Source organism: Lathyrus oleraceus, chromosome 2 (genome assembly GCF_024323335.1).
Source record: "Lathyrus oleraceus cultivar Zhongwan6 chromosome 2, CAAS_Psat_ZW6_1.0, whole genome shotgun sequence".
Taxonomy (NCBI): domain Eukaryota; kingdom Viridiplantae; phylum Streptophyta; class Magnoliopsida; order Fabales; family Fabaceae; genus Lathyrus; species Lathyrus oleraceus.
The window spans coordinates 439032950-439044743 of record NC_066580.1 but is presented as its reverse complement, the minus strand read 5'-3'; the positions used below and the strand labels follow the sequence as shown (position 1 = coordinate 439044743).

At 35.0% G+C, this 11794-nt stretch overlaps 1 long non-coding RNA gene across 24 annotated transcripts; it reads right to left on the bottom strand.

Annotated features, from left to right (window-relative positions):
* Positions 1-288: 288 nt before the first annotated feature.
* LOC127120125 (uncharacterized) lies at positions 289-11416 on the bottom strand. 24 transcript variants are annotated; one of them, XR_007803115.1, is made up of 8 exons: positions 11100-11415; positions 10894-10996; positions 10748-10792; positions 10612-10664; positions 10350-10495; positions 899-1049; positions 594-680; positions 289-505 (listed from the first exon to the last, which is right to left on the bottom strand). It is a non-coding gene; the product is annotated as an uncharacterized LOC127120125 (long non-coding RNA). The 24 variants fall into 24 exon arrangements; XR_007803125.1 differs by lacking the exons at positions 10350-10495; positions 10612-10664; positions 10748-10792 and adding exons at positions 1175-1320; positions 1437-1489; positions 1573-1617; XR_007803133.1 differs by having other exon boundaries at positions 10894-10992.
* Positions 11417-11794: the final 378 nt, after the last annotated feature.

Genomic DNA, 11794 nt, shown 5'->3' with positions numbered 1-11794 from the left:
CTATGCCTTTTTGATCATGGTGCTTTTGACTATAAAATGGATTTTAATCATTTGACTTTTGAATTTTTCAATTTTTGATTTTAATTTCAAATTAAGTTTAATTCCCAAATTTCAATTTAATTTTAATTGTTATTTTTACTAATGATTCAAAACTCTAATTGATTTTTATTTTCAAATAGATGTTAGAATTGATGTCAAAAGTAATTTTAACAAATTATTGGATTAATTTGATTTTAATTGGGTTTTCTACTGATTTTTATTATTATTGATATTTAAATTAGTTTTGGATTATTTCTAAAAAATCCATTTTATATCCATAGTTCATCCCAAATCAAAATAGCGCATACACACATTTCATAACATTCGGTAATATTAAACTTTCAAACATTTCCAAACTCTATTTTCCCAACACCCAACGCATCGCATCCGTAACGGTCTTCTTATTTCCCCAACTTGAGAAGTCATAACACAATTCTCCTTCACATTTCTTCCTGATGTCGTAGTACTGCAGTTTTCAACATATCAATTCCTTTAAAATATAACTAGAAATTTATTTAAAATAAAATGAGTTTTGTTCAGTTACGATTACTTACATTAATTGCCAGCAATGGCTAAGATATTAGTGACTATCGGTTGACATTGTAATAAGGTTGTTTCGCAACTTTCTCCACCTTTGCTCACTACAATTCAAACATATACTATAACAAATTAATATCATTGAAAATATATTAATTCAGTAGTAAAGTTATTTGTAATTTCAAAAGACAATTTCATATGTAACACTTTGTACTAAATAGTATATTTCATAAAGATAGAGAAATTATTTCTTCAAATTCCACTATGCTACTTGACAATTCTAGTAAAATGGATTGTGATTAGAGTGTAAGGGATTTTGTACCACAATTTTTTGCGGCACCTACACGAAATAGGATCAACTTGATGATATCTGCTTGATCTTCCTTTGTGATCAGTTTGTTATCAACTGCAAACTAAGTACATACTGGGTACTGAATTTCCGGGTTGGTCAATCCATTACCAATGGCAAAATCCTATAATTTCAACAAAATCAAAAGAATCAAAACATAAAAAATTACAACATATATTAAAGGTTGCATTAAGATCTTTCATTTGGGAGAGAATCACTGTCAAATGCAACATTAGGATATTGTAAGACCTTGAAGTTTATAATAATTCCTTCTTTGTTTTTGTTTCCGTTGTGAACCCGGGATGCGAGAGCTGGAATATAGTGTCCGGCATATGATTCTCCGGTAATGCAAAAGTCATTCTTAATCAATTGAGGGTGTTACTTAAAAAAAATGCCTGTAATGATTTTAAAAGAAAAACTCAAGTTAATGTCATATGACTTATACACATTATGTGATTCATACCTTGATCACTTTCTGTAATGCTTATAGGAAAAATGATATTTTTTATACCTGTAGCTAAAACCGTGTCCCAGCCATAACCTCAAACGCGATACTTCCAAGACCTGCATAACCCAAACCATAACAGTCATTAAGCTACCCTGCATATTTGAAATACCATGTTCACTCAACCGATGTTGATAATCACCAAGCTTTGCAAATAACCGAAGTTTTAATTTTCACCAAGTTTTCACTGCAGTAAAAAACAAGGTAATTAGCAAGGCTGTAAAAATTCAAAAATATCCCAAAAGAGTTAAGACAAAGATGGAGCGAGAAAGGGTAGGTTCACGTTACCGTTCCAGACCAAACATCAATAGAGCAATCAAAATTCTGAGCACCCTAAGGGGGATTTCGCAGAGACCCCTTTTGATCTCCTTGGGCCAATCTGAAACCCTAGCTGTTGAATATAAAAGGTGAGAGTGGAAACGATTGAGGGGGAGAAAAACAAAAAACCTAAAATCTGGGCGGCCACGAAACAACCCTAATTTCCTAAACAAAACCTGATTTTGGTGACGGCGTGAAAGAATCTAGCGAGGAGAGGAGGATATAAGCTCACCATCGCCGCCGAATCACCGCCGAAGGTGAGTCTTCTTACTGGATCTTCTTTTGAAACCATGGTTTTCGCGTTTAGAGTGAGATTGGGAGTGGCGTACCGTGAGGTTGGCGCAAGCCGATTGAGGGTTAACGAGAGATTGAGAGTTTGAAAGATGTCGAGAGTGAGAACCCTTTTGCGTGAGTAAGATGAATGAGTTTCTGGTTTCTCAGATCCAGAAATATTGCTATTGTTTTTTTTATTATTATTAATATATGTTTTCTTCTGGGTTGAATTTTTATATACTATATAAATATCTCACGTTAACATTACTTTTATATTTGTGTTACTGTTATTTGGTTTTTATGTACTGCATATATGATATTGTTGATTCTAATTTTATATTTATGTTCCTTTCGATTAGTTCTAGATTCATATAGATGGGTTACTGTAATTTTAATTTTTTGTTTGTTTAATTTATATGTATATTACTGATAGTTCTAATTTATATAAATATTATCTTTTTGTTTAGTTTTCATATACATCCATCTATATATATATATATTTTTAAATGTATATACCTTTTGTTTTTTCTTTTTTTTTCATACAGACGTATACTCCTCTCATAACATTCATATATATATATATATATATAATATAATATGTTAGTTTTTAGATTTTATATATTACTGTATTTTCAATATATATAAAGTTAGTCTTAAATATGATATATATTATTATACTTTCTAGTTTAGAGTTTATGTATATATACTTGCTATTCGCTTCTATGTAAATATATTTACGTTTCAGGTTTTATAATATATTCTAGTTTTTATTTATTTCTTTTATTTTTATTTATTTAATATTAATTAGAATTAATTTTGGATTGGATAATTTTTTATTTATTCACTCGCCCCATATTTATACGAACTTTCCTTATTTTAATTTTATCTTTTGTAGTTACTTAATTATTTAGCTGATTAGTTGATAAATTTTAATTACTTAATTACTTATTTTTTTAGTTACTAAGTAAGCTATTTGGCTATTTGTTTAGTCATTTGATTAGACAATCTCTTCAATATTCTTATCACGTATGTAGATTATCATATTAATATCTCACATAATTTCGATTCAATTTTACTAACATTTCATTCGATTTCGAAATCATTTTTAACTTTCCGTAATTTCAAAATTCATTTCACAATAAATACAATTGATTTTAAATCACTTTCAAAACCAAATCAAACTCAATATCCAAACTTTTTTTCTTAAATAGTTCGAATGGAAAAGGACCATTGGAATCTTGCATTCCGGTGGGAATCCTCGAATAATTAGTCCTGAACCACGCGTTTTGGATTAACCGTTCATTCTTTTCTTTCACTCTTAAAACACTTTAATTAGCATGGACAAAATAAAGGCCGTTGGGATCAAGCATTCTGGCGTAACCCTTTGAACATTTGATTCTCATCAAGTGTTCGTTGCCCATTAAATAATTTTCTTAAATAGTTCGAATGAAAAAGGACCATTGGAATCTAGCATTCCAGTGGAACCCTGAAATTTTGATCTTAGGGCTTATGCCTCATTCTTAAATATCCGTATTTCAAACTCAAAAACATATACTTAATTCCTATCTTAAATTCTTTCAATAAAGATGGAAATGGAACATGGTGTATACCATGCACTCTTGAGGCTAGGATTCGAGATGTATATCTCGCTCATCCAAGTTCTCGCCATCACTCAAAATACATCAAACCAATCAAATTCCTTTTCTCGCCGTTGTGCGACTAATCAAAAAAACCTTTTCATAAACGGAAGGTATCTTGTCTTAAGTGATACAAAACAATGTTTCGGCCACAATTGTTGAGTCGAGATAAGTGACGCTTATCCGAATGTAGATCTATAAATCCGTTCGATGTGTGGTATGCGTCCACTCCTCATCTGTTTTGGGTAAAACGATGTTTTTGTCGATTAATACAATATAGCTTTCGCTAAAATCGACCAACAAACAAACATTTTTCTACCCAGAACTACGTAAGCCTTGATTTCTCTTTTGAGATACGTAGGAGCAGGATTTATAAATCTTGTCAGGCCCACTAATAAAAAACTTAGGTTTAGTCCTTCGTCAAAAATCCAAAAACATTTCTTCTCTCTTCTATTCTTTCTCTCCCTCATTATAACTTAAGAAGACTAACATAAGCTAACATTCAAAACGAAACTAACTAAACGGTTCCCGTTGAGTACAACGGACGTGAGGGGTGCTAATACCTTCCCCTTGCGTAACCGACTCCCGAACCCTGATATTGGTTGCGACGACCATATCTTATCCTTTCTTTTATGGGTTTTATCGATATTTCCCCTTTCCTTTTTAGGAATAAATAAAGTTCGGTGGCGACTCTGTTCAGTCCATCATTGCGAGCGTGCGATTGCGCTTCGCTTTGTAGTCGTATCCCCATTTTTCGAGGTGCGACAGATGGCGACTCTGCTGGGGAATCGAACATCCCTAAGTGAGTCAACCCTAGTTCAGTTAAGTTTTCGTATGTGTGTTAGCTTTATTTGTTTATTTTTCTTCCTTTGTTATATGCTTTCTTTATCCCTGTTTTATCGCATTTTTATATCTGTATATATCTATGTGTGGGCGTTGGGATTTTGATATCATGAATAAAGCTCTACACCCGAGCTTTGGAAAAAGAAGAGAGAACACATAAGTTAGAATTGGAAGTTGTGTAGTGTTAGTCCCCAAGGGCCACTCCTTGCGTGCCTAGCATGAAGACTCCCCTAGAGTAGACCTGTTTGTAGATCTCGTTATAATACAGCTAGCCTGTTGCATAACGTTGATTCATGAAGGGTCCATGACTCTAGGACCCCCTCTTAGAACCAGTTTCTGCTTTGGTGGTTGCGTAATGATGGACTCCAAGGGCCTCTCCTTTTTGCACCCAATATGAAAACCTCGCTCAGAAGAGACCTTTCGTCACTCTTGTCATAAAGCGGCTAGCCTGTTGCATGATGTTGATACGATTATGGTCCATGACTCTGGGAACCCTAACAAAAATGTAGAAACTATCCCGTGAGTGGGTTTATGGGTAGAAATCCTAGAATTATCTATTAAGAAGCCTACCTAGTAAGATGTTCTGAGTTACTCACATTATCCCAGATCCTAACTACCTGGATTGCATTTTTTTTGCATACCAAAACATAAAAAAATACATTGCATCCATTCATATACCATCGCATCTGCATTCGTTATCATGCATTGCATATCATTTTCCAAAAATACAAAAAAAAATCATCCATCCTTTGTCCATGAAAAGCAAAGTGATTCCTGACACGTGTTTAGAACGAAGAACCATGTCTAAGGAAAGTTCAAGAAGCATTGGAGGAGGAAGGCTCAAGTACATATATCTTGATTTCCGGGCCAAGTAATGTGAAAGGGAAAGGACCCCTGAAACCCCTCAAGTTTTTGTACCACAAGGAAGAGGTCAAGGATGTGGCTAGTGAGATATCATGATTTCCTGGTAAGAGCATTGGGATATCGCCTTGGATTTCCAATCCTCGTGACATATAGCCAACTTCTACAACCTCTAATTCAAAACTCGTTGGTGATTCCCAAGTCTCTTAAGCCGGATCCACAATCTTACCCACCCGGGTATGACCCAAATGTGCAATGTGGATATCATGTTGGATCAGAAGGGCACTCAACTGAAAGACTGCAACGCTTTCAAAGCCAAAGTACAACAATTAATAGACAACGGGTACATAGCCTTTCAAGAAGGAAGCTTGGTGGTAACGCTAACCTATCAGCCGAATAAGGGTGAAGATCTCGAGGGGTGTCCCCCGAAGTTAACGGATCAAGTTTGAAGAAGTCATTCCCTGAAGATGGCAATCATTTGGTTGTTTCAGCATCTCTTTTGGAGTTTCCTCGCATGTTGATTGTTAATTGCTTTTAAGCATTGTTGTTTTCTTTGAATGGTAGGATTAATGAAATGTTTATGCATCTTTTGAATTAATCCATTCGTATTCACTCGTTTTTCATTCATGTTAAAAACAAAAATACTCCTCTCATTCACTTTTGTTTATCAAATCGTTGTGCTAACAAATATTGGAAGGAGGATGATGAAAACGAAACACCTGAAATTGTTGTGGTATGCTTTTGAGTAAAACCTTGTCCATGATGTAAGGCATTGTTTCAAATCCCCAAACACTGAAGAGATAAGGAGTTAATCCCTAGTCAACCACTTTGAGCCTAGAAGTTGGTGTTTATTTCGGATCTAAAACCCTTAATCTTAACCTGGGGCAGGGTAGTTGTGTTCAAATATTTTGATCATGTATTCGATCTTTCAAAAATCGTCCATATGAACACCCTCCAATTAGGTTCAACCACGTGTTATCCTTCGCACACATGTTGAAGTGTTGAAGAAGTTAAGAAAAGCTAAAATTAGTGTTGGTTGATCCTTATCCACCAATAATGTGGCAGTCAATACCTTTAAAAAATAAAAAATAAAAGTCCGCTAAGTCAAACACCACAAAAATGACTTAGGCAAGAGTCAGGGCATCCCGATGGACCGAAAGCTTCAAAGAAGCGGTCCAGGCAAAATAAGGGACAAAGAAAAACAAAAAGAGGTCACCAAAACCCTCAACAAAACAAAAAAATAAGGTGACTGCCATTTCAAGAAAATTCGTCTTGAATCCTCATCACACCTTCGAACCCTCTTGGAAGTCGAATGCGTGTATTGAATTAACTGAACGTAGGAACTGGAGATCATCAAGAAGAAGGGGTGGGTAAAAATAAATTTTGAGCCTTATATCCTTTTGTTTCAAGAAACCGCGAACCAGACCACGTTATAACCCTTAAAAGACCTAATTGAGGCAGGGTTTATTTTGAAAGCGTACTATAACAAGGTTGTGTTAACCTGACTCCAAACGATTTTTGTTAATCATTTGATGGCACCAATTTGCATACTGTGAATGACTTGATCACCATTGTGTTCTTATCAACGACTCGTTCACTGCATTTCACCCGTTCATATCAATAAATTTTGATTTCAAATTTTTGCATAAACATTGAATTAAAATTACCATTTTTGAATGAACAATCTTATTTGCGAGTCAACACTTAGCATCAAAGAAATCCAAATACAATTGAGGAACTTGATGGAGTGAAAGAAGTCTAGGCTGGGGCAAATCACTTTGAGCATCAGTTAATTCGAGCTAATCACCCTAAGGGTCATCTAGCCAAGAGTAATCTGCTTCAAGAATCGGACTGGGGCAAGCCACCTCAGAGCTCAATAAGTCCAACTATCCAAAGGACAGTCAACCAAGAGTCTGCCATTCCAACATTTGGTTAGTCAAGTGCGGACCATTGCAAGATTCAAACACTTGGGGCAAGCCCTTTCGAGGTAGTCTCATGGAAAGTTGTTTCCAAATCCACTTTCAAGGTGAACATTTCCAAAGACCCAACAAACTGGGGCAAGATGAGCCACAGAGGGGCATAACCTCTTTCTTCGTGCTTTCAAATTGCTCAAACAAATTCTGCCATACATCAACAACTATTGAGTTTAAGACGAGTGCCCGAAAACTATGCTAGCACGATTCGTTGATCCTTAAAAAGGATCTCATTGGCTAAGTTGTGGCTATCAAGCTGGATAGAATTCTCCTTTGACAACATCTATCACAAATATTTGGTTGAGTTCTCGGTGTTGAGGAATCATGAGCTTCCATAAAAAGCCTTTACAAACTCCCAGTCTGCCCAGTGTCAGCATTCTCATAATCATGATCATTCATATATCATGCATAAAAGGAAATTCAAATCATGCATAGCCGAAATGTACTTCGTGCTCATTTTGCATTGACCTAGGTCTTGTTGTCGATCCTATGATCCTTTGACCTTTGATTCCAGCTTGTCTTTGGTAACCCTAAACCAACATCCGGTTTTCCCGGTCATTTTCAAGTCCAATTGTTGTTGGCAAAATCCGTTAAAGGGTGGTTGTAGTCCATTGCTTACGGTCAGAGTCCAATTGTTGCTATTCCGGGGTCCGGTCAGACTTGAACCTGCTCTGAAGATTCTTTGTTCAATCCTATTCAGGTCTTGTATGAACCTGTCATTGAACCCTTTTATTCCGGGGTCCGGTCATGCTTGAACCTACTCTGAAGATTCTTTGTTCAATCCTATTCAGGTCTTGTATGAACCTGTCATTGAACCTTTTTATTCCGGGGTCCGGTCATGCTTGAACCTACTCTGAAGATTCTTTGTTCAATCCTATTCAGGTCTTGTATGAACCTGTCATTGAACCTTTTTATTCCGGGGTCCGGTCATGCTTGAACCTACTCTGAAGATTCTTTGTTCAATCCTATTCAGGTCATGTATGAACCTGTCATTGAACCTTTTTATTCCGGGGTCCGTTCATGCTTGAACCTACTCTGAAGATTCTTTGTTCAATCCTATTCAGGTCATGTACGAACCTGTCATTGAACCTTTTTATTCCGGGGTCCGTTCATGCTTGAACCTACTCTGAAGATTCTTTGTTCAATACCCATTCAGGTCATGTATGAACCTGTTTGTCGAACCCCTATTCCGGTATCAGGTCATACATGAACCTGTTCTGAAGAGTTTTCTCCTTGATTATCCCCCAGCATTGTCAGGTCATACATGAACCTGTTGTAGCATCTTTTCCTTTATTCGGGTTTAGTAAGTCATGTGTGAACTTACTACCGAAACCTCTTGTATCCCAAGTGTCGTTTATCAAATCTCACTTTGAATACTCCCCAGTGTGTGCCTGATTCTCCAGTAGGACTGTCTCTCCAGCAAGTTGTTCCTTACCATTTGTCTGTCTTCCTGTGGACCATCAGCATTCCCCACAGTTTGGTCTGTCTAGTAGCGTCTCCTGTTAAGGGTCCACCATATCCCTAGCAGATAAAAAATAATTTACAAAAAAAAAGAATCATGCATCCACGCATATCATATCATGCATATCATATCATATCACACCATGTCATAGGGATTCAGGATCAAAATCCGGGTCTTTTTAGTATTTAACCATCTCCCACTATGATCATATGAAGAACGTCCTGCTTCATATTCTCTAGTAGAAGACGCTTAAATAGGGGCAACTGTCATACCCCGATTTTGGTCCTGAATTTTTTATTTTTGTTTGGCACTTGGCCTAAAGTTCATTTGCATACATTCATTCCCAACTCCATATTTTTGTTACACATTGATCATTGTCTATGCCTTTTTGATCATGGTGCTTTTGACTATAAAATGGATTTTAATCATTTGACTTTTGAATTTTTCAATTTTTGATTTTAATTTCAAATTAAGTTTAATTCCCAAATTTCAATTTAATTTTAATTGTTATTTTTACTAATGATTCAAAACTCTAATTGATTTTTATTTTCAAATAGATGTTAGAATTGATGTCAAAAGTAATTTTAACAAATTATTGGATTAATTTGATTTTAATTGGGTTTTCTACTGATTTTTATTATTATTGATATTTAAATTAGTTTTGGATTATTTCTAAAAAATCCATTTTATATCCATAGTTCATCCCAAATCAAAATAGCGCATACACACATTTCATAACATTCGGTAATATTAAACTTTCAAACATTTCCAAACTCTATTTTCCCAACACCCAACGCATCGCATCCGTAACGGTCTTCTTATTTCCCCAACTTGAGAAGTCATAACACAATTCTCCTTCACATTTCTTCCTGATGTCGTAGTACTGCAGTTTTCAACATATCAATTCCTTTAAAATATAACTAGAAATTTATTTAAAATAAAATGAGTTTTGTTCAGTTACGATTACTTACATTAATTGCCAGCAATGGCTAAGATATTAGTGACTATCGGTTGACATTGTAATAAGGTTGTTTCGCAACTTTCTCCACCTTTGCTCACTACAATTCAAACATATACTATAACAAATTAATATCATTGAAAATATATTAATTCAGTAGTAAAGTTATTTGTAATTTCAAAAGACAATTTCATATGTAACACTTTGTACTAAATAGTATATTTCATAAAGATAGAGAAATTATTTCTTCAAATTCCACTATGCTACTTGACAATTCTAGTAAAATGGATTGTGATTAGAGTGTAAGGGATTTTGTACCACAATTTTTTGCGGCACCTACACGAAATAGGATCAACTTGATGATATCTGCTTGATCTTCCTTTGTGATCAGTTTGTTATCAACTGCAAACTAAGTACATACTGGGTACTGAATTTCCGGGTTGGTCAATCCATTACCAATGGCAAAATCCTATAATTTCAACAAAATCAAAAGAATCAAAACATAAAAAATTACAACATATATTAAAGGTTGCATTAAGATCTTTCATTTGGGAGAGAATCACTGTCAAATGCAACATTAGGATATTGTAAGACCTTGAAGTTTATAATAATTCCTTCTTTGTTTTTGTTTCCGTTGTGAACCCGGGATGCGAGAGCTGGAATATAGTGTCCGGCATATGATTCTCCGGTAATGCAAAAGTCATTCTTAATCAATTGAGGGTGTTACTTAAAAAAAATGCCTGTAATGATTTTAAAAGAAAAACTCAAGTTAATGTCATATGACTTATACACATTATGTGATTCATACCTTGATCACTTTCTGTAATGCTTATAGGAAAAATGATATTTTTTATACCTGTAGCTAAAACCGTGTCCCAGCCATAACCTCAAACGCGATACTTCCAAGACCTGCATAACCCAAACCATAACAGTCATTAAGCTACCCTGCATATTTGAAATACCATGTTCACTCAACCGATGTTGATAATCACCAAGCTTTGCAAATAACCGAAGTTTTAATTTTCACCAAGTTTTCACTGCAGTAAAAAACAAGGTAATTAGCAAGGCTGTAAAAATTCAAAAATATCCCAAAAGAGTTAAGACAAAGATGGAGCGAGAAAGGGTAGGTTCACGTTACCGTTCCAGACCAAACATCAATAGAGCAATCAAAATTCTGAGCACCCTAAGGGGGATTTCGCAGAGACCCCTTTTGATCTCCTTGGGCCAATCTGAAACCCTAGCTGTTGAATATAAAAGGTGAGAGTGGAAACGATTGAGGGGGAGAAAAACAAAAAACCTAAAATCTGGGCGGCCACGAAACAACCCTAATTTCCTAAACAAAACCTGATTTTGGTGACGGCGTGAAAGAATCTAGCGAGGAGAGGAGGATATAAGCTCACCATCGCCGCCGAATCACCGCCGAAGGTGAGTCTTCTTACTGGATCTTCTTTTGAAACCATGGTTTTCGCGTTTAGAGTGAGATTGGGAGTGGCGTACCGTGAGGTTGGCGCAAGCCGATTGAGGGTTAACGAGAGATTGAGAGTTTGAAAGATGTCGAGAGTGAGAACCCTTTTGCGTGAGTAAGATGAATGAGTTTCTGGTTTCTCAGATCCAGAAATATTGCTATTGTTTTTTTTATTATTATTAATATATGTTTTCTTCTGGGTTGAATTTTTATATACTATATAAATATCTCACGTTAACATTACTTTTATATTTGTGTTACTGTTATTTGGTTTTTATGTACTGCATATATGATATTGTTGATTCTAATTTTATATTTATGTTCCTTTCGATTAGTTCTAGATTCATATAGATGGGTTACTGTAATTTTAATTTTTTTGTTTGTTTAATTTATATGTATATTACTGATAGTTCTAATTTATATAAATATTATCTTTTTGTTTAGTTTTCATATACATCCATCTATATATATATATATATTTTTAAATGTATATACCTTTTGTTTTCTTTTTTTTTTCATACAGACGTATACTCCTCTCATAACATTCATATATATATATATATATATAATATAA